We start from the raw sequence: 22,882 nt of genomic DNA on the forward strand, positions 1-22,882 counted from the left end.
ATATGGAAAACAGAGTTGTTATCACTGGACAATTTTGTCACCAAAGAAGATAAAACTAACCACACGTTAACAAATTTAACAAATTATTTCGGCATTTGTCATGTGGCAATTCGCCACATGACAAATGTTGACAAATTATTGTTATTTCAAAATTTATTCTATCATCGTTCCATGTCAAAAATTTCAATTCTAAAAAAAAGTATCTAAAAAAAGTTTGAAACATTTTACATGAATCTTTGTTCACAAAACATACATACATAAAAAGTATACAAAATTTGAGTAAAGGTTCTTAACTTGCCAATAAAATAAATTAAACGTTAAGATAACTGATAATAAAATATACAATATACAAAATATGTTAAATGAATTTCAAAAGTTAAATACTGGAAGTGAAGGTAGAAGTACGAAGTGAGTAAGTACCTTTACTCAAATTTCGTATACTTTTTACATTAATTTTAATTTAATTTCCTTAATCATTTTACGCTTATATTTTCTCAATTTGGTTCGTTTATTCTTCTTGATTTTACAATTTTAAATATTCAATTCATATTTAATAATTTAAAGGTAGGCTCTGATGATGACATACACTGTCGAAACGACGTCGTCAGCCGTTCGAAATGCTAGACGAGTTTAATAAAATTTAGTTACAGCAATTGCGTCTTATTGAACAAACCCAAAAGAAATTAATTAATACAAAATGGGCAAGAACATTCAACCAAATTTGTTATATATATATATATATATATATATATATATATATATATATATATATATGTATACATATTTAAAAAATTAAAAATACTAATAATAATAATATAATTATCTTTCTATGTAATACAATATACACACATCTGGCAAAAGTACACACGCACACATACACGCACATACACACACGCGCGCGCACACGCGCACATACACGCACATATACACGCACATACACATGCACATACACGCACATACACACGCACACAATTCATGATTGACAAGAGCATGCTTACGATTTGAATAAAAATGCAACATTGGCCAGCAGATAGGAATTGATTCCTGCGATAGCATCCATTATCGACGTCTTGCAAGATTTGCTCCGAACGGCATAAATTCTTTCCTGAATATTTTCTATAGATAAAAATTTGTTGAGTAACCAAAATTCGTGAAAAAAAAATAAATTGAAACTTGAAAAAGAAATGGCGACAAAAGATGAACGAAAAATGTTTGTTGAAACATTTTATTTGATAAATCTGGAACTGTTATTAATATACGATGATGAGTCTTGCTTAGTTCGATAAATTTCCAGCCCGCTAAGAAAAAAAATAACTCCGTTCAAAGTGCCGCAACTTACTCGTGCGTTGTAATAATTTTAATGGTCACATGGTAACACAGCGGATTAGCATTATATCTGATGCTGGGCTGGAAGTTTGTATGCCATGAATGACGACGCGTTCTGATCAAAATTTTTTAGACATTAGAAAGCAATTGAGAAAAACTACGGACGCGTAGAAATTATGTGGATAGGTAGAATAAGATCAAGATGGATATATCATTATAACGTAATAATGATGTAGATAGATAGAGTAAGATCAAGATAGATATCTTTATAACGTAATAATGATGTAGATAGATAGAGTAAAATCAAGATATATATCATTAGTACAATAACTAGTATCGTATTTTAATTTTATCCTAAATTGTATTGGAGTTAATAGGCGTACACTGGTTTAATTTTGAAAATCTTTTAATGAATTAAATTTGAAGCAGATATCACAAACGGAGAGATGCAGTTTTATTCACATTTTATTGGATGATTCAAAATATTTCTGATTTAATTTTTCAGCAGAGCAACTTCTTAAAATAAACTTCATTCAAATGGATTCTCGATTAAATTAACCAAAAATCTTTGTTAATTATTATATACTGCCTAATTAGTTTAAGTTGATGAGAGTCTAAAATTGAACTATAGAACAAGTGTAAATGAAATGCATCCGGTTAACTGTTTGATGGGGGGCTGTTGATGACAAGACAGCAAATCGCAGAAATAAAAAAAATCATCATATCTCTTTTTAAGATTTTATCACTACAGTTGCTTAAACAAATTATGATACATTAACTTGATAATGTACGCTGTATTATGCCTAAATATTTATTCATGTAAATATACATAAATACATAAAAACGTATATATGAAAATATATGAACATTATATAAATAAGCACTATAAATATATGTGTATGTATATATATATATATATATATGTATATATATATATATATCATAGAACATTCTAATGTATTTACTATATACATATACAATACAAGCCCGTCTTCATACAAATGTATGTAAGTACGTATATGTGTACGTACGTATGTATGTAGCATGTACGTATATATGCGATGCGTTGGATGCATGAACTCACTTATAGAAGAGCGGACTAATAATAGATGGATGGGTTTTCATCTGTCAATCAACTCTGTCACGTGACTCAACGAAAACGCCATTCGTTGGAGTTTCAATCAAATTAACAGGACTATCAGCAGATTAATTGAAGATAATTTCAGATTTATCGTTTCATTTTCGCTTCGTTTAACCGCTTAAACGAGCACATTAACTTTGGCACACAAGTATCTCTATGTCTTTAATAACGTTCATTCGTGTGTGCGTGTGTGTGTGTGTGAGTGCGAATGTGTGTGAATGAGTGCGAATGTGTATGTGTGAGTTTAATAACGTTCATTTTGAGTATGCGTGTATGTGTATGATGTGTGTTTAATAACGTTCGTATCGTTCGTCAAAATGCGTGTTTATGTATATAATGTTCATTTAGCGTACGTTCGTTACACACAAGTGTGTGTGTGTGTGTGATTAATTACATTTTATGTTTGTGTAGTCATAGTCATTCAAAATAACCATTAAAAGCATTCATTTGATAAGATTGATTCATGTGCATTTCCAACCAGGGTATAATAAATACACCACATCAGGGGCGGGCAAACTACGGCCCGCAAGGCCTTGTTCGCCACAGAAAGGTCGTCAGCCAGACATTTTGACCGAAAATGGAACCACAAATCTTGAAAAAATTTTCTCCCGTGTTGAAAAAATGTGCTATTCAAGTACATATGCGGCCCTCCAATGGTAAAATAGTTCTCAATGCGGCCTTCAGAGCAAAAAGTTTGCCCACCCACCCCTTCACTATACAAAACACTACATTTAATTTTTTTTAATTACTCTAACATGTATGTTTTTTATTTTTAGTATCATTGTTTATATGCGTGACTAGAATCGTCAATCAACAAGAAGGAATGACGCACGGCTTGCCAATTTCAAATTTTGCAATGTTTGTTCTAGATTAAGAAAATACAGATCAAGGAAAAATGGAAATAAACTTCAGAGCTTTGCAAAGAATAATATGGCTGTTGATGGAAATTTCGGTATAAAAAAGTTCTTTCTATAAATGTTAAATGAGGTAACTGAGAACTGTCTCTGTATGAAAAATTAATGTGTCAAAAGTTATCAACATTTTAAACTAAAAAACTCCTACCAGAAAATAAACAGTTCAACAGATGACATTCAAACTGCAATGTTTGAATGTCATCTGCAATGCAACGTCAGAAAAGAAGAAAGCCAATCAATGGTCAACCAAATCTGTTAACGTAGGTTATTATGTAAGATGGTGAAGACGGCTCTTGTCGATTAGTCTCCAACGTTAAGGGGTCACCAGTAGGCTTTTTAGAAGGCTTCATTTGGTAGCTTATTTTCAATAACTTTTAGTCTATATAGTTTATTTATATTTAGTTAAATTCATTTAAACAGGTACTAGATCTAATATTATTGAAAATTAATAGATACTTCTGAGTGGAGCTTTGAAAGTGCTTATATCTATCTCTAGGCGTGCTTGAAAACTTGGAAATTTTGTGACAACTATCGATTAAACATCATTAACGGTTTTTCAAACGATTGTCGACATTTCCTCAAACAGTAATTATTAAAAGGGCCTTACGAATGTTTGCCCTTCGAACCTCAGCGGTTGAATGTACGTCACGTCACCTATATCATTTGATATCAAGCAGTATTTTTGCAGTCTCCAATGTAGTTCTTTTAAATTTTTGGAGCCAACAAAATTTTAAAACGATAATTGTTATTTCCAAACTTTTAAAACTCTCCTTGCGAAACAACAAAGCCCAACACCATCACTAGAACACAGTCGCAGGATTTATATCAAGTTAAAATTATAAACCAAAGATGAAATATTTTGCAGTTCAGTGAGAAACGAAACTCATTTGTTCGGTTTGTTCGTTCGTTTGTATGTTCGTATGTTTGTTCGTTTGTTTGATTGTTTGTTTGTATGTGCTGGCCAACGAGACCAATTTATGTGTTTGTACGCGCAAAATGATTGTATGATGAATATGTTTTGTACATGTTTGTGTACATCGGTTGAGCGTACACTTCGCTCTGTTTCTCTTACAGAAATTTTGTGTGTGGTTTGTGTACATATATATATATATATATATATATATATATATATATAAATATATATATATGTATGTATATATATATTAATATATATATATATTATATATATATATTAATATATATATATATATAATTTATATATACATTATATATTCGAGTATGTGTTCTTGTATGTGCGTGTGTGTGTGTGTTTGTGTGTTTTATTTAATTTACATAGATTTATGAGCTGCCTATGTGCCATAATGGTATGGTTATTAAAATAAAAATATTAATCAAACATAGTTTAGACTGTTGTTAATATTTCAAATTCAGGTTCAAAAATGATGCTGAAGCAAATCGTTATAAGATGATTTCGGCCAATAATGTTTAATATTGCATAATGGATGTCTTACATTTTTATTCAAGCCAGGAAACTTTTTCCGATTTTGTTTGATGGCATCATCTTCAAACTTTTTCAATGAAATCATCGCCATCATCATCGTTGTTTTCATCACCGTCACCTCGTCTTCATCGTCGTCCTCATCATTACCACCATCACCATCCTCACATCGTCATCGGCATCGTCTTCCTCCAGACCACAGCCACCATCACAGCAGCACAGCTCCAACCAGGCTTACAGCACGCCATCTTAAGCAGCCCATTAATTCAATTTTCAATTAATTCAGATCATAAACCTTCAATTTCAACTTCAATAAAGAAATCTCGGAATAATTATTTTTAATTAAATAATTAATTAAAAGACTCGTTGAATGATTTTAATTTTTTTTTATCCATATGTAGTTACCATATTTAGTAACCATTTACTAGGGTCCGCTTATTTTTTCTCACACAGTCATCCACTTGAAATATCTTTCCCTCCATTGCATAATGCATAAAAATCTCTGTCTTCGGCTGGGCCATCACATCATTTATAATCACATCATCCAATCAGTCGCCTCATAATCTCATTTATTTCCTCGTCTACTCATTCACTCATTCATGCAGTTCACTCATTTATAATGTTCGGATTTCATTTTTAATCTCTTCACGCCGCATATAACATTGCGGAAAAAGTAATTTATACGAGTCATCGACGAGTCAAGCAATTAGGATCCATTCCTTATTAGATGCTAAGTTCTATATTACATGTATGTATGTATGTATGTATGCATGTACGTATGTATGTATGTATGTATGTATGTATGTATGCATGTATGTTTGTATGTATGTATGTGTGCATGTATGTATGTTGTATGTATGTATGTATGCATGTATGTATGTATGTATGTCTGTGTGTGTGTGTGTGTGTGTGTGCGCGTATGTGCGTATGTATGTATGTATGTATGTATGTACGCAAGTACATGTATATGTGTGTGTGTGTTTGTACGTATACTAAATTATACATAGCCTATAAATATATATATATATATATATATATATATATGTGTGTGTGTGTGTGTGTGTGCGTGTGTGTGTGTGTGTGTGTGCGTATGTATGTGTGTGAGAAAATTATTGATGAAAATCACAGCATGTTCAGCGTTAGTTAGCTTCCTGGTTAATTTTTCGATTTTTTTTCAACGGTATATATATATATATATATATATATATATATATATATATATATTAGACACACACACACACACACACACACATATATATATATATATATATATATATATATGAATTCATACAATATTGTACAAAATATGGTCTCCTACTAACATATATAAATGTACACTTTCAGTTGCACACACTTTACACAAACAAACATAATTATGTGTGTTTGGGAGAATGTGTGGGTATATATGTAAGTAGTCAACATATGTAAACTGACATTTGATTATATGAATATTTTATAAAAATTGTGTATGTTTAAAATGTACATATTCCATAGATAGAATGTCTAAAAATTCACATGTGTGCCTTTTTGACCACGAACTTGGGACTAAACAAATATTCTACAGGTAAGAATTATTGGCCAAAATTCAATGTTTCGTTTTGTCTTGGGCCATTTATAAGGTCGGAATAACTATTGCTACTTTTGCTTTATCTATTGCTTTTACTTCCAAGAACACAATTGTTGATTGGTGTTTGTGGGAGTTTCCTATGGTTATTTTATATTCATTTCTCATGTACATCCATCATTACAAAAAAATTTTAATTTGTTTTTCTTTCGATATTAAAGCGACTTAAAGACTTCTAATAATTTATCTGATCGAAATGAAACTAAATAATTTACCATTGTCTTGAAAAATGAAAGGTATAGAGGGATTATGGCTATTGTGAAAAAATTATTATGGTGTTTCTACATGTTGCCCCGTGCGTTCGTAATTTTTTGACACCTCATTATGGCTAATTATGTAAAACAAAATGTTAAATAGAGTAAAAAAATATGCATTAGTCACAGATCCCTGATACGAACCAATTTATATAACCGTGGTTAACGTTAACGTAACTTCACATAATGTTGTAAAACTGTAGTTTACATAAAAGCATTGCAACTTAGGTTCTCATGAAGGTTCAGTCACATAAACTTGAACGAATACACCCTCACAACCACAGAAACAAACACGCGCACACAGGCATTATTGTTATTTCTGATTACATAATCTCTATTGATGTTTCCTGCATCCAGAAAAGCATGCATGGCTTGTTTGTTTGTTTGTCTGCTTGTTTGTTTGTAGGTGCGCATCGTCCCTTCCACTGCATACAACACAATATTTGAATACGAGCGATGAGTTATAAACTAACTGGTTCTTAACATCCATCTTCTACATAATATATATTCCTCGGGTTACATAATAAACTAGGTGTATTTATTTTCTCAATTTTACTAAAAAATAACAACTATAGAGTTATTAAATGATTTAAAATTAATTAGGCATTGGGCGTGAGAAGTCTGCATTGAATCTCTTTAAAACACTCTCTCAGGTCTAATTCGTTAGCACAACCAACAAATTAGTAAAACTAAATACAAATTGTTACATTTGAAAATTTTTCCAATCAAACCAACTCAAAGGATAACCATTCCAGAACGTCAAAAATAAATAAATTGAAAAAAAAAGTGTCAGATGAGGTTGCATGACTGGTAACATCAGCGAAGCGATTGAACTGTCAGATGACGGTTAACTTTGTTTTTAATATAAAAGAAACATTCTTAAATATATTCATCTAAATTTACCGTTATAGCTCAGATTTCTTATTCTATCATTTTTTCAGTATGACATTTGAAGACGCAGAGATTACAATTAAAGACATTGTCGACATTTTTAATTGTAACGACAAAATTGGGTTAGAAACAAAATAAAGTGACTGAAATTTTAGTCTGTGATCATATTTTAAAAATCATAATATGTGAACTACTCTAACCTGCCCAGAACTCTGAAAAAATTTTAATTTGGATCGGTTTGTTATGATTGCACAAATCCTTTTTATACCAGATTGTACATTTGTGTGTGTGTGTGTGTGTGTTTGCATCCGTTGGCTAATGCCACATGTAAATGCCACATGTACATTGCGTATGTGTGTGAGTATGTGTGTGTATGTGTGTGTATGTGTGTGTGTGTGTGTGTGTGTGTGTGTGTGTGTGTGTGGAGTTGGTGTGTGTGTGTGCTTGGAGGCAGAGAGAGATACTCTGTATTGTAATGCTGCGATATATCGCATAGCACGTTAGTAATTCCAACAAATTGCATGTATGCTCAGGCGTGCGTTACTATCTGCCATCGTGTTGCTTGATATTCCTCTTGTTTTGTTCTTGCTCTTTTTCTGCTTTTTTTTTAGTCTGCTAATGGTAATGATGATGGTTATGATTATGGTAATTGTTGTTGTTGTAAAGTGATGGTGATTGTTGTTGTTGTAGTAATGCTATTTTAATGTGTTGGCTATGCTCTTGCGGATTTACAATTATTAATAATTACATCATCGTTTTCGGTTGGGACAGTTTTTTCATTTTTTTTTGTTGCATTTGTTTCAACCATGATAAATGGAATTCTTAAAAAAATAATTTTCACTAATACTTACAATGTCTGAAACTTGAAACGCAAAATTACCACCACTTAAATAAATTTTGTCAATCACATATGGAGCAAGATCTTAACTGAAGTTTTTCAAATGTTGATAGTTTTATGTTTGTTCATCACATTGTTAGTGAATGTATGTGCAACTTAATTGACTGACGCTCAATCAGTGGTCTGCAGTTTCTATCTTATTTCGATTTTTTGTTTTAATTGGTTAAATAATATGAAAAATGGTCTTCAAAGATAGATCGATTGATGTTTCTTGAACAGATAAGTTACAAATTTAAAATTCTACATTAACATCAGTGCAACCACTTCAACTGTGTAATTAATTCCGTTGGAAAACTGGATGTGGTTCTGGTAGACAAATTTAAAGAAGCCGAATTTTTTGTAGGTCTTTATTATTCCAAATAGAAAATTGATAGAGACACGTTTATTAGAAATATTTTTAATATTTGTTAATTTATTTTGTCTTTTTTTTATCTTACGTGATTCAATTGAAATGTTTGAAATTTACACGCTATTGTTCATCTCTAGTTAAATTTTGCATTCATATTCCAATATTTTATTTCAATTTTAATCCGTAGATGGCGTTATTTTTAATTAGAATGAATCAAATACTTTAAATAGTTCGAACAAATTTGTGTATAGGAATTAAATTACCAAAAAATGATAACACGTCTATAAAAGTGTGGCATCGAGTAGTTTAGTTGTATCTCTATTTAAAAATTTTAAGTAAAATCTGCTTTCTATCCTACAGCTTAGAAAATATACCAACAGTCTATGGTATATTGGTTCCTTTATGAACAAGTTTTTCCAATCTTATAATTTTTTAATTTTGAAATTATTAAAATACACGAATTAAACTGGTTAGATGATTGTTAGTTGTTTTAATTTTTAATAAAAAATTAATTTCAATTTGTTGAGTAGCTTAGATTTTTAGTATGACAAATTAATTATTACTTTAGCTAAAACCATGTTAAAACCATGGATATATATAATATGGATATGGCAGAAGCGTTATATATACATACATTTTTTATATATATATAACATCAAGGTAAATCTAACAAATTTGATGCATAGAATAGCAATAATTGTTTAAAAGTGAATTTAAGTTAAAGTAAATAATCAGTTTTTAACCGGTTGCTTAACGATTATCGTCCGTCATTTTCTTATTTGTTTAATTATTTTATATACTTTAAGTTTAACCATGTCCATGTGCTCAATATCCCAATGTCATGGGTCTTATAAAGATATCGGCGTAACTTTACATAGGTATGTATAATTAATAAATAATAATAAAATTTTAACATAAAATACTAAAAATAGCTAAGCTTTTTTTCAATAATAAAACTGAACAGACTACCAAAAGATGACAGTCAAAAAATACAGTAGGAAGGGAATATAAAAATTCATATTACACATTTTTGTAGTAGAGCTTTATATGCAGACGGTTCTTTTTACAAGAATACTTTTACAAAGTGGGTTCTAAAATGCTGCTTAAAAAAACTTCAGTTCCTATAGTAATTCCAAAGGTTTTGTTCTTTTTGTAAGAAATAAAATTCTAATTTAAAAAGTTTGAAAAAAAATTAAAGTAACATTAAGATTAAATTAAAGAAATAACTAATTATTGGTGCATCATGCAAAATGAATCACTAATTAATTAATTGCATGACACTAACACATTATATTATAGTTAGTATATTAATTAGATATTTGTTCCTGCAAATCACATAATCAAGTATATTGAATATTTATCATTTCCAGGTTTTATCATATAATCAGGCAAATACTCTATCTGAAATGCAATCACCAATAATGATGGCGACAAACTCAACTGATGAATCAGTATGTTTGTTTAAATATAAAATTTGCTTAAATTGGTATATTACTGATTGCATGTGCTACAGTTAATATTTATTTTTTTATTTTATGCCAATAAGAAGATACACATATGTAAGTACATGTTCAAGGTATTTATTTCACAAAGTTTATGATGAATCTACCACACATACTTTGATGCATACATTCATTCATGTGTAATATTCAAACTTCAGACAGAAAATGTTGCATCTTTAGAAAATGTTGCAGTTCCATCAACATCAATTGTTATATTGATTTGTATGTATGATGGTTCATTTAATAAATGAAAAATAGTGAAAAATGTAATTTAGTATTTTAACACATGTTTCTCTAACTATAACCAGAATTATAAATGATTGTCAAAATACTTAATATGAGTTGTTGAAAGGAAAATGAATACTTTTACAGACTGGTATTGATGCATTGATACCTAGAAGCCTGAAAAGGAAAGCTAAAAAATTAGATATATCATTAAAAACTACCAGAAGTGTTCTATATAACTACAACAAAAAAATTAAAAGATTAAGAGTCAAAGTTGAAGTATATAGAAATAAAATTAAGATGTTGAAGAAATACAACGATGAACTTGCCTCAACATTACTTTCATATTCAGGTATGCTAATTATTAAACTTTAAAAATAATTTTTAGCAACAAATCTTTATATATGCCACTTTTTTAATTTTTAAAATTGAATTGGCATTTCAGATATTCCAACAAAACTTTTCATGAAACCGAACAAAACCTATACTGAAGAACAAAAGCATTTTGCATAGACATTACATTTGTACGGTGGAAAGAGCTATCTGTTTTTGAAAAGTAAAAGATTACATCTGCCACATAAACGTACATTAGCACGGTAAGTTATTGTTTAATATTATATATATAATTGAAAATTAAAGTATTTAAATGTATCAAGGTGGTTAGAATCTCTGTAGATGGAGGACTAGGCCTCAATCGTTCTATGTTGAATTTCCTGAAGAAAAAACACCAAAACAATGTGCAAAACAATTTACACATTGTTCTTTGATGATAGATAGTATGTCAATTCTGGGTCAACTGATATATTTTTTGCATTTCTAAATCTCTCTTTTATAATAATTTTTTGTTAATTTTTAAACATTTAAATATTTCTTAATTGAAATCTGTTGTTATTGTTATTAATTTTAAAACGATTTTACTGAGAGTCATATTATTATATTGGTACATCTAGTCAACTTCTATTAATTGAACATTCCTCACACCAACATTAAACAATTTCCAGCATTTCTTGTCATTTTTTAATCTTAATTTCTTTTTTATTTAACCCCTTTTTTAAAAACATAAATAGGTATGGGCATTTATTAATTTATAATTTTTCAGCTATTATGCAAAAGTTTCAATGCTTTCAGATAAATTTAAGATATTATTTTTATTTTTAGGACCATTTAGATATTGATAAATTTAAATGTAAATATTTTCAAAAGAATATGATGTATTATGTATCTTACAAATTTTTTATCTGCAAATTTAACAAACATTTATTTCATTAAAGATGTAAATATTTTTGTAAAATGCTTTGAAAAAAATTTTCTCAATGTTAATTATTTTTTATTACGCTGAACTTCACTGCACCCCAACAGTATTTGAGTATAATAAATTAGCAATAATAATTTTATACATGATTTTTATATTATGAAATATAATAATGTTTAATTATACTAAATAGTTGATTGATTTTAATTAAATTCCATGTCGATCAGTTTCAACTAAGTTCATTATATTAATAGTATTTGATGCAGTGTCAGTAATTTTTTTGTTTTTGCCATTTACATTTTTTAAAATTTATGTCTTCATATATCACTTAGTTCATTTATTTATTTTTTTTTCAATGAACAACTTAACAATTTATTGGAACATGTTGTGCCTTGATTTTTAGCACCACCACATGTACATATAAATAAAGGTTAGCCTCTAGCTTCTAGCATCATCCAAAAGATGTTTCATTTTAGAAAAATTGAACAAAATGTATAGATGTCAATATTAAAATAATTATGAACATCCATTTATTTGCCAAAATTTTCCTGAATCATAATGATTAATTTGTCATTAAATTTTGAATTGAACTTTTATTTTATAACATTTGTTCAGATTTAAAAAAAATTATAATTTGATGACATTGAAGATAACTGCACTTGTTATTAATCCAGGTGGATGAATGTATATATCAAAGTGTATTTGTAGTAGATTTATCCAAAAGATGTTTTATTTCCAGGACAATTGAGCAAAATGTATGAATGTCAAATATTGAAATAAATATGAACATCCTTACATTTTGCCATAAATTTTCCGGAATCAAAATCTAAAATCATTTTATTTTCAACTAGCAACCTATTTGATAACTAAGTCGGTAGAGACGAAAAATGCAACTTATTTAAATATTATATTAAAAAAAACGAAAACTTTAAAACAGCAAAACGAAATGTCAACTACAATGAAGAAATGTTTACGCTCAAATTATGTTCTCTATTCCATAGAACTAAAAAATTATTAGCCTGGAATTAATTCTTGTGCCACATCCACTATATCCATGGTTAAAACTCATTTTCATTCTCATCTGAATGTCAAAAAAATTCTTATAAGTTTAGGAAAATATTTTACTAAATTGAAAATTAATTGTAGAATCGTCGTCAATTTTTTTATGAAAGGATTGTACTTTAATCACGGTTTGTGATTCATTATAATTCAGAAATGTTTGTCCAGAGTGTTAATTTTTTCGAAATTTGCATCTGAAATAAGAATGAAAGAATTTATTTGTAATAAAGGACTGGCGAATGTTGTGTAAGGTTTTCAAGGGTGGGAGGCCTTTAAATCGCTATTGCTGCAGCTTATTAGGTCTATGGGGTGAGAAAAAAAATGTTAATTTTATAAACATGAAATATTTTTTTCAGTAATTCGAGTTTAAGTCATCTTACATCTTTGTATGTTCGACCAAGTGAAAAGTTCAGAAATGTATTCCATGTAACAATTTGTTTAAAATATGGCAACTTATTTGTTAAATATAAACAATTTCATTTTCAATTAAAATAAATAATTAAATTAAATTATTAACTAAATTTATTAAAGTTTTTTAAAGTTTAATTAATGTTACTTTGATTCCAATGACAAAATAGATTTTTGAACTATTTTCAGATGGCGAAAGCGAATTACTTGGTTTTAGATTGGTGTTAAATTGTTTTTATGCATTCAAATGTTTGGTCTGTGTTTGAAAAAATTAATGTTATCTGCTCCTTTTTTTGAATGTTCATTAAAATGTCACATCTCCTGTCAGAGCAACTGATGCCAACTGCTTTCAATCACTGTTTGTTGGTGAATTCGCTCCTCTCACCATCTCTAGGTTGAAATGTTTGCAACGTGTTGATTTGCCGTCTGTTTAGGCAAAAAAACTCTTACTTGCTTATAAGTTTTATTTGAGTATATTTGAATTTAAGAAGTCACGCGGATTCATTTTTGCATATGTGACGAGTATATGTAATGTGTATGTTATGTATGCATGTAATGAATTTGTCTACACATGCATTGTGCATGCAGTAACAATTTTGTGTATGCAAGCATGCATGCAGGTTTGTATGCAATACATTTGTGTTCACTTGTGTATCTCTTCAGTGATGAATATTTGTACACAAGCGAGCGTACGTAATGCATGTTATGAATTTGTGTTCAAACGCTTGCAAGGCTGCTCGATTTATTTGTTAACATGCAAACATGCATGCATGTACATAAATATGTGATGAATTTGTGCACACATGCATTAATAAGTTTACGTATAAACACGCATGCATGTAACGCTTGGGGTGATTTTGTGCAAGTAATGCATTTGTGTGAGTATGTGATCGGATCGGCTGAAGTGATCTTCGTATTAATTGCTATGTAGACAAACAAACACATGTGTGTGCCTAATAATTCGAATGTTCCGACCAACCAGAGAATTGAACATTCGTGTTAAGTGTGTTTGTATTGGTACGCCTCCTCAATTCAAGTGATACCATTCAAGATTGCCCTATGCGTGTTTGTTGTCGGTCAAATAATGTCTGGTCTGATAATGTCTGGTGTTTGCTGGTTGCCATAAACTTCTCACTGCTGTGCAAACATTTCAACGCAGTGTGCGGATAAACATGCGATCTTCAATTCAACGTTTATGTGTAGATTTTCACATGTGATAGTCAGTCATAAATATTAATTATTACAACAGTTTGAATCATTAGGCGAGCCTTCCTTACCTGCCTTGCCTGGTTCATCAGTTGAAATTTGATAAAATAAAAAAACATTTTCGTACAATTTTGTCAGTTACTATCAAATAAAAAAATCATTTATTATAAAAAATATTAATTATTAAGAAATTTTTTTATTCAAATCAGACATCTGCTATAATTTCTTGAGGTGCGTTGTTTGTTGAAGAAAAATATTGAAAGAGGTTGGGAGTGGTTGTGATGATTGCAGTGGCTTATACGGGCAGATGTATTTATTTTAACGAGTCAGTGTCACTCTTTAAGAGAAAACTTCACGACAAAAGAAGGTCCTCAACGGAAGATCAGCAAAACAACTCTCAGCAGATGTTGTGCGCCTACTACGCATCTCCGTACCAAGTATCTCGTCATCCCGCCGTATTAAACTTTATGTTGAGTAGTCATGAAAGTTAAAAAATACATAAATACGAATAAAACGCTCCCATACATGCATGTGTATCACGGACCGATGCATTAGTATTCAGGTAACACGTACTTGCATGAATGATTATGTACGTATGTACTTGAGGATGTTTGGAGGAATGTACGTATTATTATTATTATTAATGAAAAATTTATTAAAGCGCTAATTCAAAGGATCTCAAAAGCGCTATCAAAAAAAAAATATCATGGCATAATCAGCATAAATAAAGAGTTATCAGTGCATTTCAACGAAAAAATTTTAACAAAAAAAACACAGTCTTCATTATTTCCTTAATCTAACATGGCACAATAAACAAAATAAATCACTCCGTTGTAACTAAAACAAGTCAGTTCAATGAATTACGATGAAAATAAGTAAGTTTTCAGTTTTCTTTTAAAATCAGGCAGGTTCAACTCCGGATCTCTTAGAAAGGCAGGCAAATTGTTTTAAACAGACGGTCCCAAGACGGCGATGTTACGAGACCCCAAATGAAGACACGAAACTGGGACTAGCAGCAGGTTCAGATCATGATACCTCAGATGCGTTCCAGAAAGAGGTGCCAACTTCTTTGCAAACATTTCCGACAAATAAGGTGGTGCAAGACGATTTATTGACTTGTAGACTAGAGTTGATATTTTGAAGATTATTCTTTTTTTTACGGTTAGCCAGTGCAGTTGTTTCAGTATTGGTGATACGTGATCATATTTTAAACCGCCGACAACAACCTATTCAGCACGAATATGCAATGACTGTAATACAGCTAAATGTTTATCAGGTAATTCGTAAAACAGGCTATTACAATAATCAATTCGTGAGTGCACGAAGGCATGAACCAGAGTGCAACGTAGTAGTGTCAAGAGATCTACGTATTTGATTGAGCTTTCTTATTTGGTACATGCATTCAACCGAAAGCATTCTATTGTGATCTTTCATTGACAAATTGGAATCTAGAATAAATCCCAGACTAGTAGCTTTTTAGCAAAACGGGATGACACTGTTTTTGATAATGATTGAATCAGTTTCTAGCTTCAAAAGCTGTTGCCACGTACCTACGTCTAAATGCATGAATGTAAGCGTATACGTATAGTGTGTGTGTGTATGTGTATTTGCGTTGTGTGTGTGTTGTGTGTTTGTGTATGTGTGTGTGTAGGTGTGTGTGTGTGTATGTGTGTGTGTTGTGTGTATGTGTGTGTGTGTGTGCTTTGACTTCTGCAAAAGTATAGCGCATGTAACATACACCGGCTTTACATAGATGAGCCGTCAGAACTATCATAATAGGGCTGATTGATGAGGAGATTTGAGTTGGGTAGATGAGTGGAACGCACCAAGCGATCTAGTAATGTGCTTTCTCAGCGGCGTGTTTCTATTCTATTGAAGGTGCTAGTTCGTGGTTGTTGTTGTTTGTGGGGATGGATGTTGTTGTATTTGATAAGTTATTTTTGCTGTTGTTGTTGCTAGTGTTGTTGTTGTTGTTAGAGTTGCTGATGTTTCTGTTTATATGTGCCTTGGTGTTGTTTGTTATGCTGTTGTTTATGATGTCATTGTGTAGTATAAAGTTTGTAATATAAAGATCCATGTTGAAGTCTGTTTCTGGTTGGTTGGTTGGGTTGGAGAATTTAAAAAAAATCACTTTTTAAATTTTCAAATAATATTTTTATGAATTGATTGTAGGTGAAATAACTCTTCAATTTAGTTAGTCTCAACTAGTTAACACTTGAAACTTCACCAAATTAAAGTTCATAATATTAAATTCTAGAAATATTTTTAAAAGATATTAAACCAAAAATAATAATACAAATTAATGAGCTTTTATAAAACAAATAAAATGTCTGCATAAATTAAGAGAACCTTACTATGGCAATGTTATGCCGATAAACCCGTCCGGAAAAAATATATCGCCACAACTGCTGCTGACACCTGGAAATGTGAATGTGACGTCAATGTGTAATGTCAGAATTCTGCTACATCAACAAAAAAGTAAAGACCATGATAGCGGAAATGAAGAAGTCGGGTTAGAGTGTTGTGCGTTTGAGAGAAACCAGATGGTGAAAGGAAAAATACGGAAGTATTTGAAGGTAGAAACTTATTTATTTAGAAGATAGTTATGCACCGGTGTCTAGTCTAAGGAGCGTACATGTGAAAGTGGCCACTGCTTTTACTTGTCAATGTAATAAAAAATGATGTTGTTTTTATAGCTTAAGAAGAAAATAAACACACACATATATACATGCATACACGTTGGTATCACAGAATTTGCATACGCGGACAGAAAGCAGAAGCAAACTGACATGCGATAAGAAGTATCGTGTAACAAAATGTTTAGTTTTCATGCACTTAAGTAATGTTCTTCGATTTATTTTAGCTATTTTTGTTATAATTGGTATTTTACTAATTTATTACAATTTGAACGGTGCTTTTCAATATAACGTACAACAAAAAAGGCATTTAAACATAAACGTGTCGACTTTCAAAGAATAATAAAAAATTTGTTGTCGAAGTGATGATAACTGGGGCCATCCGGACTCAAAAACCCCTCTAAATCTGATACTGAAAAAAGAAATCTATTAACAATAATACAGCTGCTTGTGTTGTTTCTTTAAATGACTCACTCAGAAGCTTTCAAAAGATTGCCTGGTCGATTTAAACATTTAAACAAATTATCACTATAGGTTATTGTTTGTACATGTGTGCATATCGCTTCGCTCGTAATCTTCGATATTTAATAGGCCATCAGCAAGCAAATCAGAGAGCTGGTCCACTTTCGAGTTGTGGCGCTAATTCGGCGGTACGATTAATTTAATATTTAGATTATCAAATCCCTGCATGAAACTGCTTGCTGAAGTCTTTCTCTGTTAATGCTTCAATGGTATGGACCGCTACATTTTAAATGCGATAAATAAATAAAATAGTTCAGATATTAACATTAATAACAATCGTTTTAATAATAACAATTGTCGTAATAGTAGTAATAATAATAATTACTTAATAAATAAATAAATAATAATAATAGGCTATTGTTCCTACGTAGCTCAATGTATGTCAGTGAAATGTTTGTTTGCTGTACCTACATACCAACATATACATACAAACATACATACATAAATGCATACATATATATATATATATACAAACACACATATATACAAACATACAATTTCCTCTGCGGCTTCGTAGTTATCTGCCGCTCTTGTACCGGCGCTTTTTATTTGATATTATTATCATTATCATTTTTATCATTATCATTTTTATCATTATTATTATTAATATTGTGGTTGTTGTTGCTTTTGTTATTTTTGTTTCTACAATTGGCGTTACTATAGTTGTGCTGATCCCATCATAGGCGATGTTGTCGGTCAGTGGCTCATGTGGCTGCTGTTGTGCTCCATTAATGTAATAAATGTAGTGCTACTTTTATCGTTCATTAAATTTTATTCTTTCATTATTTCATTATTGCTGTTAAGGAAGTAGGTCTTTTTTCTTTTTTGTTTCTAATTCTCTCTCTCTTTCTCTCTCTCTCTCTCTCTCTCTCTCTCTCTCTCTCTCTCTCTCTCTCTCTCTCTCTCTCTAAAGCTTTAAAAATCAAACTTGTTTTAGTTTGTCGAGATGGTCATTTGCAATGCATTATCCAGAAGTATAATTCAGATGTTATTTAATTTTGTAAACTAGTTGAGCATGTTCTTGCCGCCAACCATTGGCCGTCATCTTCCACGGCACTTACACAACTGAATGGTCACTTTTTAAATTTCATATAATTGAAACTTCTCAATTAACCTTCAACATGAATGTTTAAAAATTAACATCAATTCAAATCAATAAATCATACAAAAGTAGACATTGCTGTATTAATTGGTGAATGAACTGTACTCAAAACGAAGAAGCAATTGATGTACGTGATAAGTTGACATAAATTAATTGCCCGACTTTGTAATGCATGAGTTTCATCTGTTCATATAATGCACGTAGGCATTCGTTGTTTCAGTTTCATTGTTGCCACTGCATTCCTCAACGCTGGTTCACTTGAGAGCATCTGCACTTATTTTGTTTCATTTTATTAATTGATTTCTAAATCGTGAAAAGCTTAGGTGACCCGAAGGTTTGAAACAATAAAATGTTCAAATTAATATGTTCGTTCGTTCGTTCGCTTGATGGTTTGTTTGATTGTTCGTTTTGATGTTCTTCTGTTGTTGCCTCGCTTGTAACATCCATTGTTTGTTGTTACACTCAATTTATTAGGAAACTTGAAAAAGTTCATTCAAACAATCGTACATCAATCTCCTGCTAAGCTGCCAACCAGCAAATGCAACAACCTCAAAAACGTTGGCAGTATTAATGACAACCATAGCCAGGTATGATGATGATAATAAAAATATGATGATGAAAATGACGATGAGGATATTATTAGTTGTGATGATGACGACGACTTTAATCGCAATGGTGATGATTTCGTTGTCATTCACAATAATCTAGGTACGACAGAGCTGTACTTAATTGTGCCATGTGTTTCTTGCTGATGTTGTCTGTGTGTGTAGGGTTAGGGTTAGGGTTGTGTGTGTGTGTGTGTGTGTGTGTGTGTGTGTGTGTGTTGTACACATTGTACGCATGTGTCTGTATGGGTGTTGTATGTGTGTATGCATGTATGAGTGAATTTCTGTAGGTGCAATGCACATAAATCAAATAAACATTATCACATAAACATGCACCTGATGCATGTTTATTTATGTGTGAATTTTTGATTTGCATGTATGTGTGTCTTCAAATGTGTTTATTTGTGTGTGTGTGCGTTATTGTTGTTGTATTTGCAACATGTGTGTTTGTTGATGTGTTGTTTTCTTTTTGCAAAAATTATAAATTTAATTTTAAAAATTTGAAATAATTGAAAATTTGAAATCTTAATCAATATTTCATTACTCTCAGTATTACTGTGTCTTCCTTTTTAAATGTTTGTTATTCCATGAAAGCAACCTGAAAACAGATAAATGAATGAAATATGACTGTCTTAGGGTTACATGGCACTTTGTCTGTCCGTCAGAACCAACTCAACGCAGTAAGATGTGGAGATAGAGGGATTTGATTCATCTTGTAACCTTGAACTTGACCTTGAACTTACATTTTTAAATTTCTGCTTTGAATTTGTAGATTAAGATAATTATTAATCTCGTCATCATGTATTATATTATCATTATGTAGATTCGCATTTAAAGTTTTTTTAAATTATGTTCAACTTTTTGCTTCAGGCTGGCGATTATTTTTATTTGCCCCTTTAATTTTTAATTAATCTGTTTGACTCCATAACAAAATGAAGTCAAATCTAATTTAATTTAGTCATAACAAAATCTGTTGATCAGAAGATCAAAAAAACTTAAAGATCGAAATTATAAAACTATTGATCAGATAGGTACGTGATTCAAATCAGGTGTTTGGCACTAGTGAAATGACCGGGGTCTGGTTGGTGTGTACTTACTGCAGGTAATTAGTGGATCATCACAAGCGTTCATCGCATGCTGTTTCAGCCAGCGTGGTGATGATTATTTTCATTTAGAAATTGATTAATTTTTATTATTTATATAGTTTATATCATTTGAGAGAAATTGAGATTAAATGCAAATGTTTTTTTTTGTTGTCCAAACATTTCATCAAAAATATGGTTATTTTTCAATTTTTCATTAATCACGTCAATGACAGGTTTTTAAAATTTCAATTTTAACCATCGTCAAAATTTGTAAAAAAAAGTTCTTACTGCACGTTCACACAAGACTGATGAATCATCTCCCTTTCACAAAAGTTGCAACTGAGGTTTCAAAAAAGTTTTTATAAATTTATAGTCAGCTGCTGGGTCTACAGTCGTACCGCGTGTACAACGATAGATTAAAATAGCTTTTCTCCGCGACACGACAGTTCAACTGCACACGAGAATTTCAAAAAGCCGGCTGATTATTTTTTTATGAATGTTCAACACATTCACGCTTGCGTGCTACAGCTACCATTTGAAGTCTTAACAAAGCTGCTTATAACAGAAAACAAAACGATTGAACGATTCACGTTTATATGTTTATGACACATTTTTATAAGTAAAATTTTAAATTCTTTGATGGTCCTCCCAAAAGTTTCGACGAGTTGATTTTTGGTTGAAATTTACGTGATTTTTCATAATGAACAACTTTTATTCACAGTAACGTTCATGGCAATATTTACAAAGATTTCGATGGTGCGCTTCGTTGTCATCGGCGCACATTTAAAACTTTCAAGTATTATCTTTATTTAATATAAAACTATAAATTTAAATTGCTATAAACATTAATGAGTAACGTGAAATGAATAACAGCTTGTTATGAAATAACTTGCCTCCAAAAACAAACGACTTTTATTCAAAATTATAACGAGCTTGGTCAGAAAAAATGTTGAGATAAAAGCTGGTTCAATCATCCAAAACTCTCAACAATTCATCCATGCATCTATTTGTTCAATCATATGATGGAAAAATTTGATGAATAAATGATGACCATATGATTGAAAATGTAGATGGATGATTGCAGAATGAACATCTGATGACCAAATGTTTGTGTGTTGCTTGTTTTTATAAATTTTAAGTTGAATTGAGTTAACATTTCATAGTAAAAGTAAACAAATACCTACATTACCAAAAATAATTGTTCTTTTGGGTTTAGGTCTTAAAATTAAATTCTCTTTCAAACTGTAAATATATATTATCATTACTTGCCGGGAACTGCACGTTTTAAATTTTGTTTCATCTTGACGCGCGTGCTTTTAATTCGTTCATCGATATGTTTTGCAGAGAATCACGTGATTCGATTCATTCATTTAAATGTTTTACAATAATTCTTGAATACACGCAAGAGGCAGTTACTAATCAATCAACTAGCCAGCCATCCAACCAACCATCTTATCAACATTTTAACCAATCATACAACCAACCATTCAGCCAATCAACATTTTGATAAATCATTCAACTAACTAACCATTTTCTCAATCTTTTGACCAATCATTCATCAACCAACCATTCAACCAATCACCTAACCAACATTTTAACCAAACATTTAATCAACTAACCATCCAACCAGCATATTGAACAATAATTCAACTAAAAATTAATCCAACCAACCATCCAGCCTACCACTTGATCTATCAACCAACCAAACACCAAACCAACCATTCAGCCATCCGTCCAACTAATATTCTGACCAGCCATTCAACCAACCTACTATTCAACCAGCCAACCAACATTTGACCAGCCAAATTTTTAGCCAATCAGAATTCCTTCTGACAACATTCCCAAAATCACAGATAGGAAACGCGCAGTTAAACACTCATTCGCACATTCACAGCGTGTCAATGAAGTCCTATTAAAGCCTAATTTTACCGCAACACTTACACAAAATAAAGAAACTGTTGTTCTAACCTTTCAATTTAGTGTAGGTGTTTGTGTATGTATATATGGTTATTAACTCGTGCCTAAATGGTTAATAAAATACTAAAAGCTAGTAATATATATATATATATTATATATATATATATTTATATATATATATAAATATATATATATAATTGATACATTTACATAACGCTAAAATAAAAAAAAATCGGATTATATATATATATATATATATATATATACACATACAATATTATAGAATATTGTAAAAATTATGGTTTATTATATATATATATATATATATATATATATATATATATATTAATTTATTAAGTTAAATTTGGTATATATTTTTGAAAAACAGGTCGGGTCAGTTATTCAGGTAACCCTCCTGCACCTCCACCAATTTCAAATGTAGATGGCAGGTGATCTCGGCCTCATTAACGAGCTAATTAAGATCACTATCATAACAGGCACGTCACA

Source organism: Helobdella robusta (assembly GCF_000326865.2).
Source record: "Helobdella robusta unplaced genomic scaffold HELROscaffold_2, whole genome shotgun sequence".
Classification (NCBI taxonomy): domain Eukaryota; kingdom Metazoa; phylum Annelida; class Clitellata; order Rhynchobdellida; family Glossiphoniidae; genus Helobdella; species Helobdella robusta.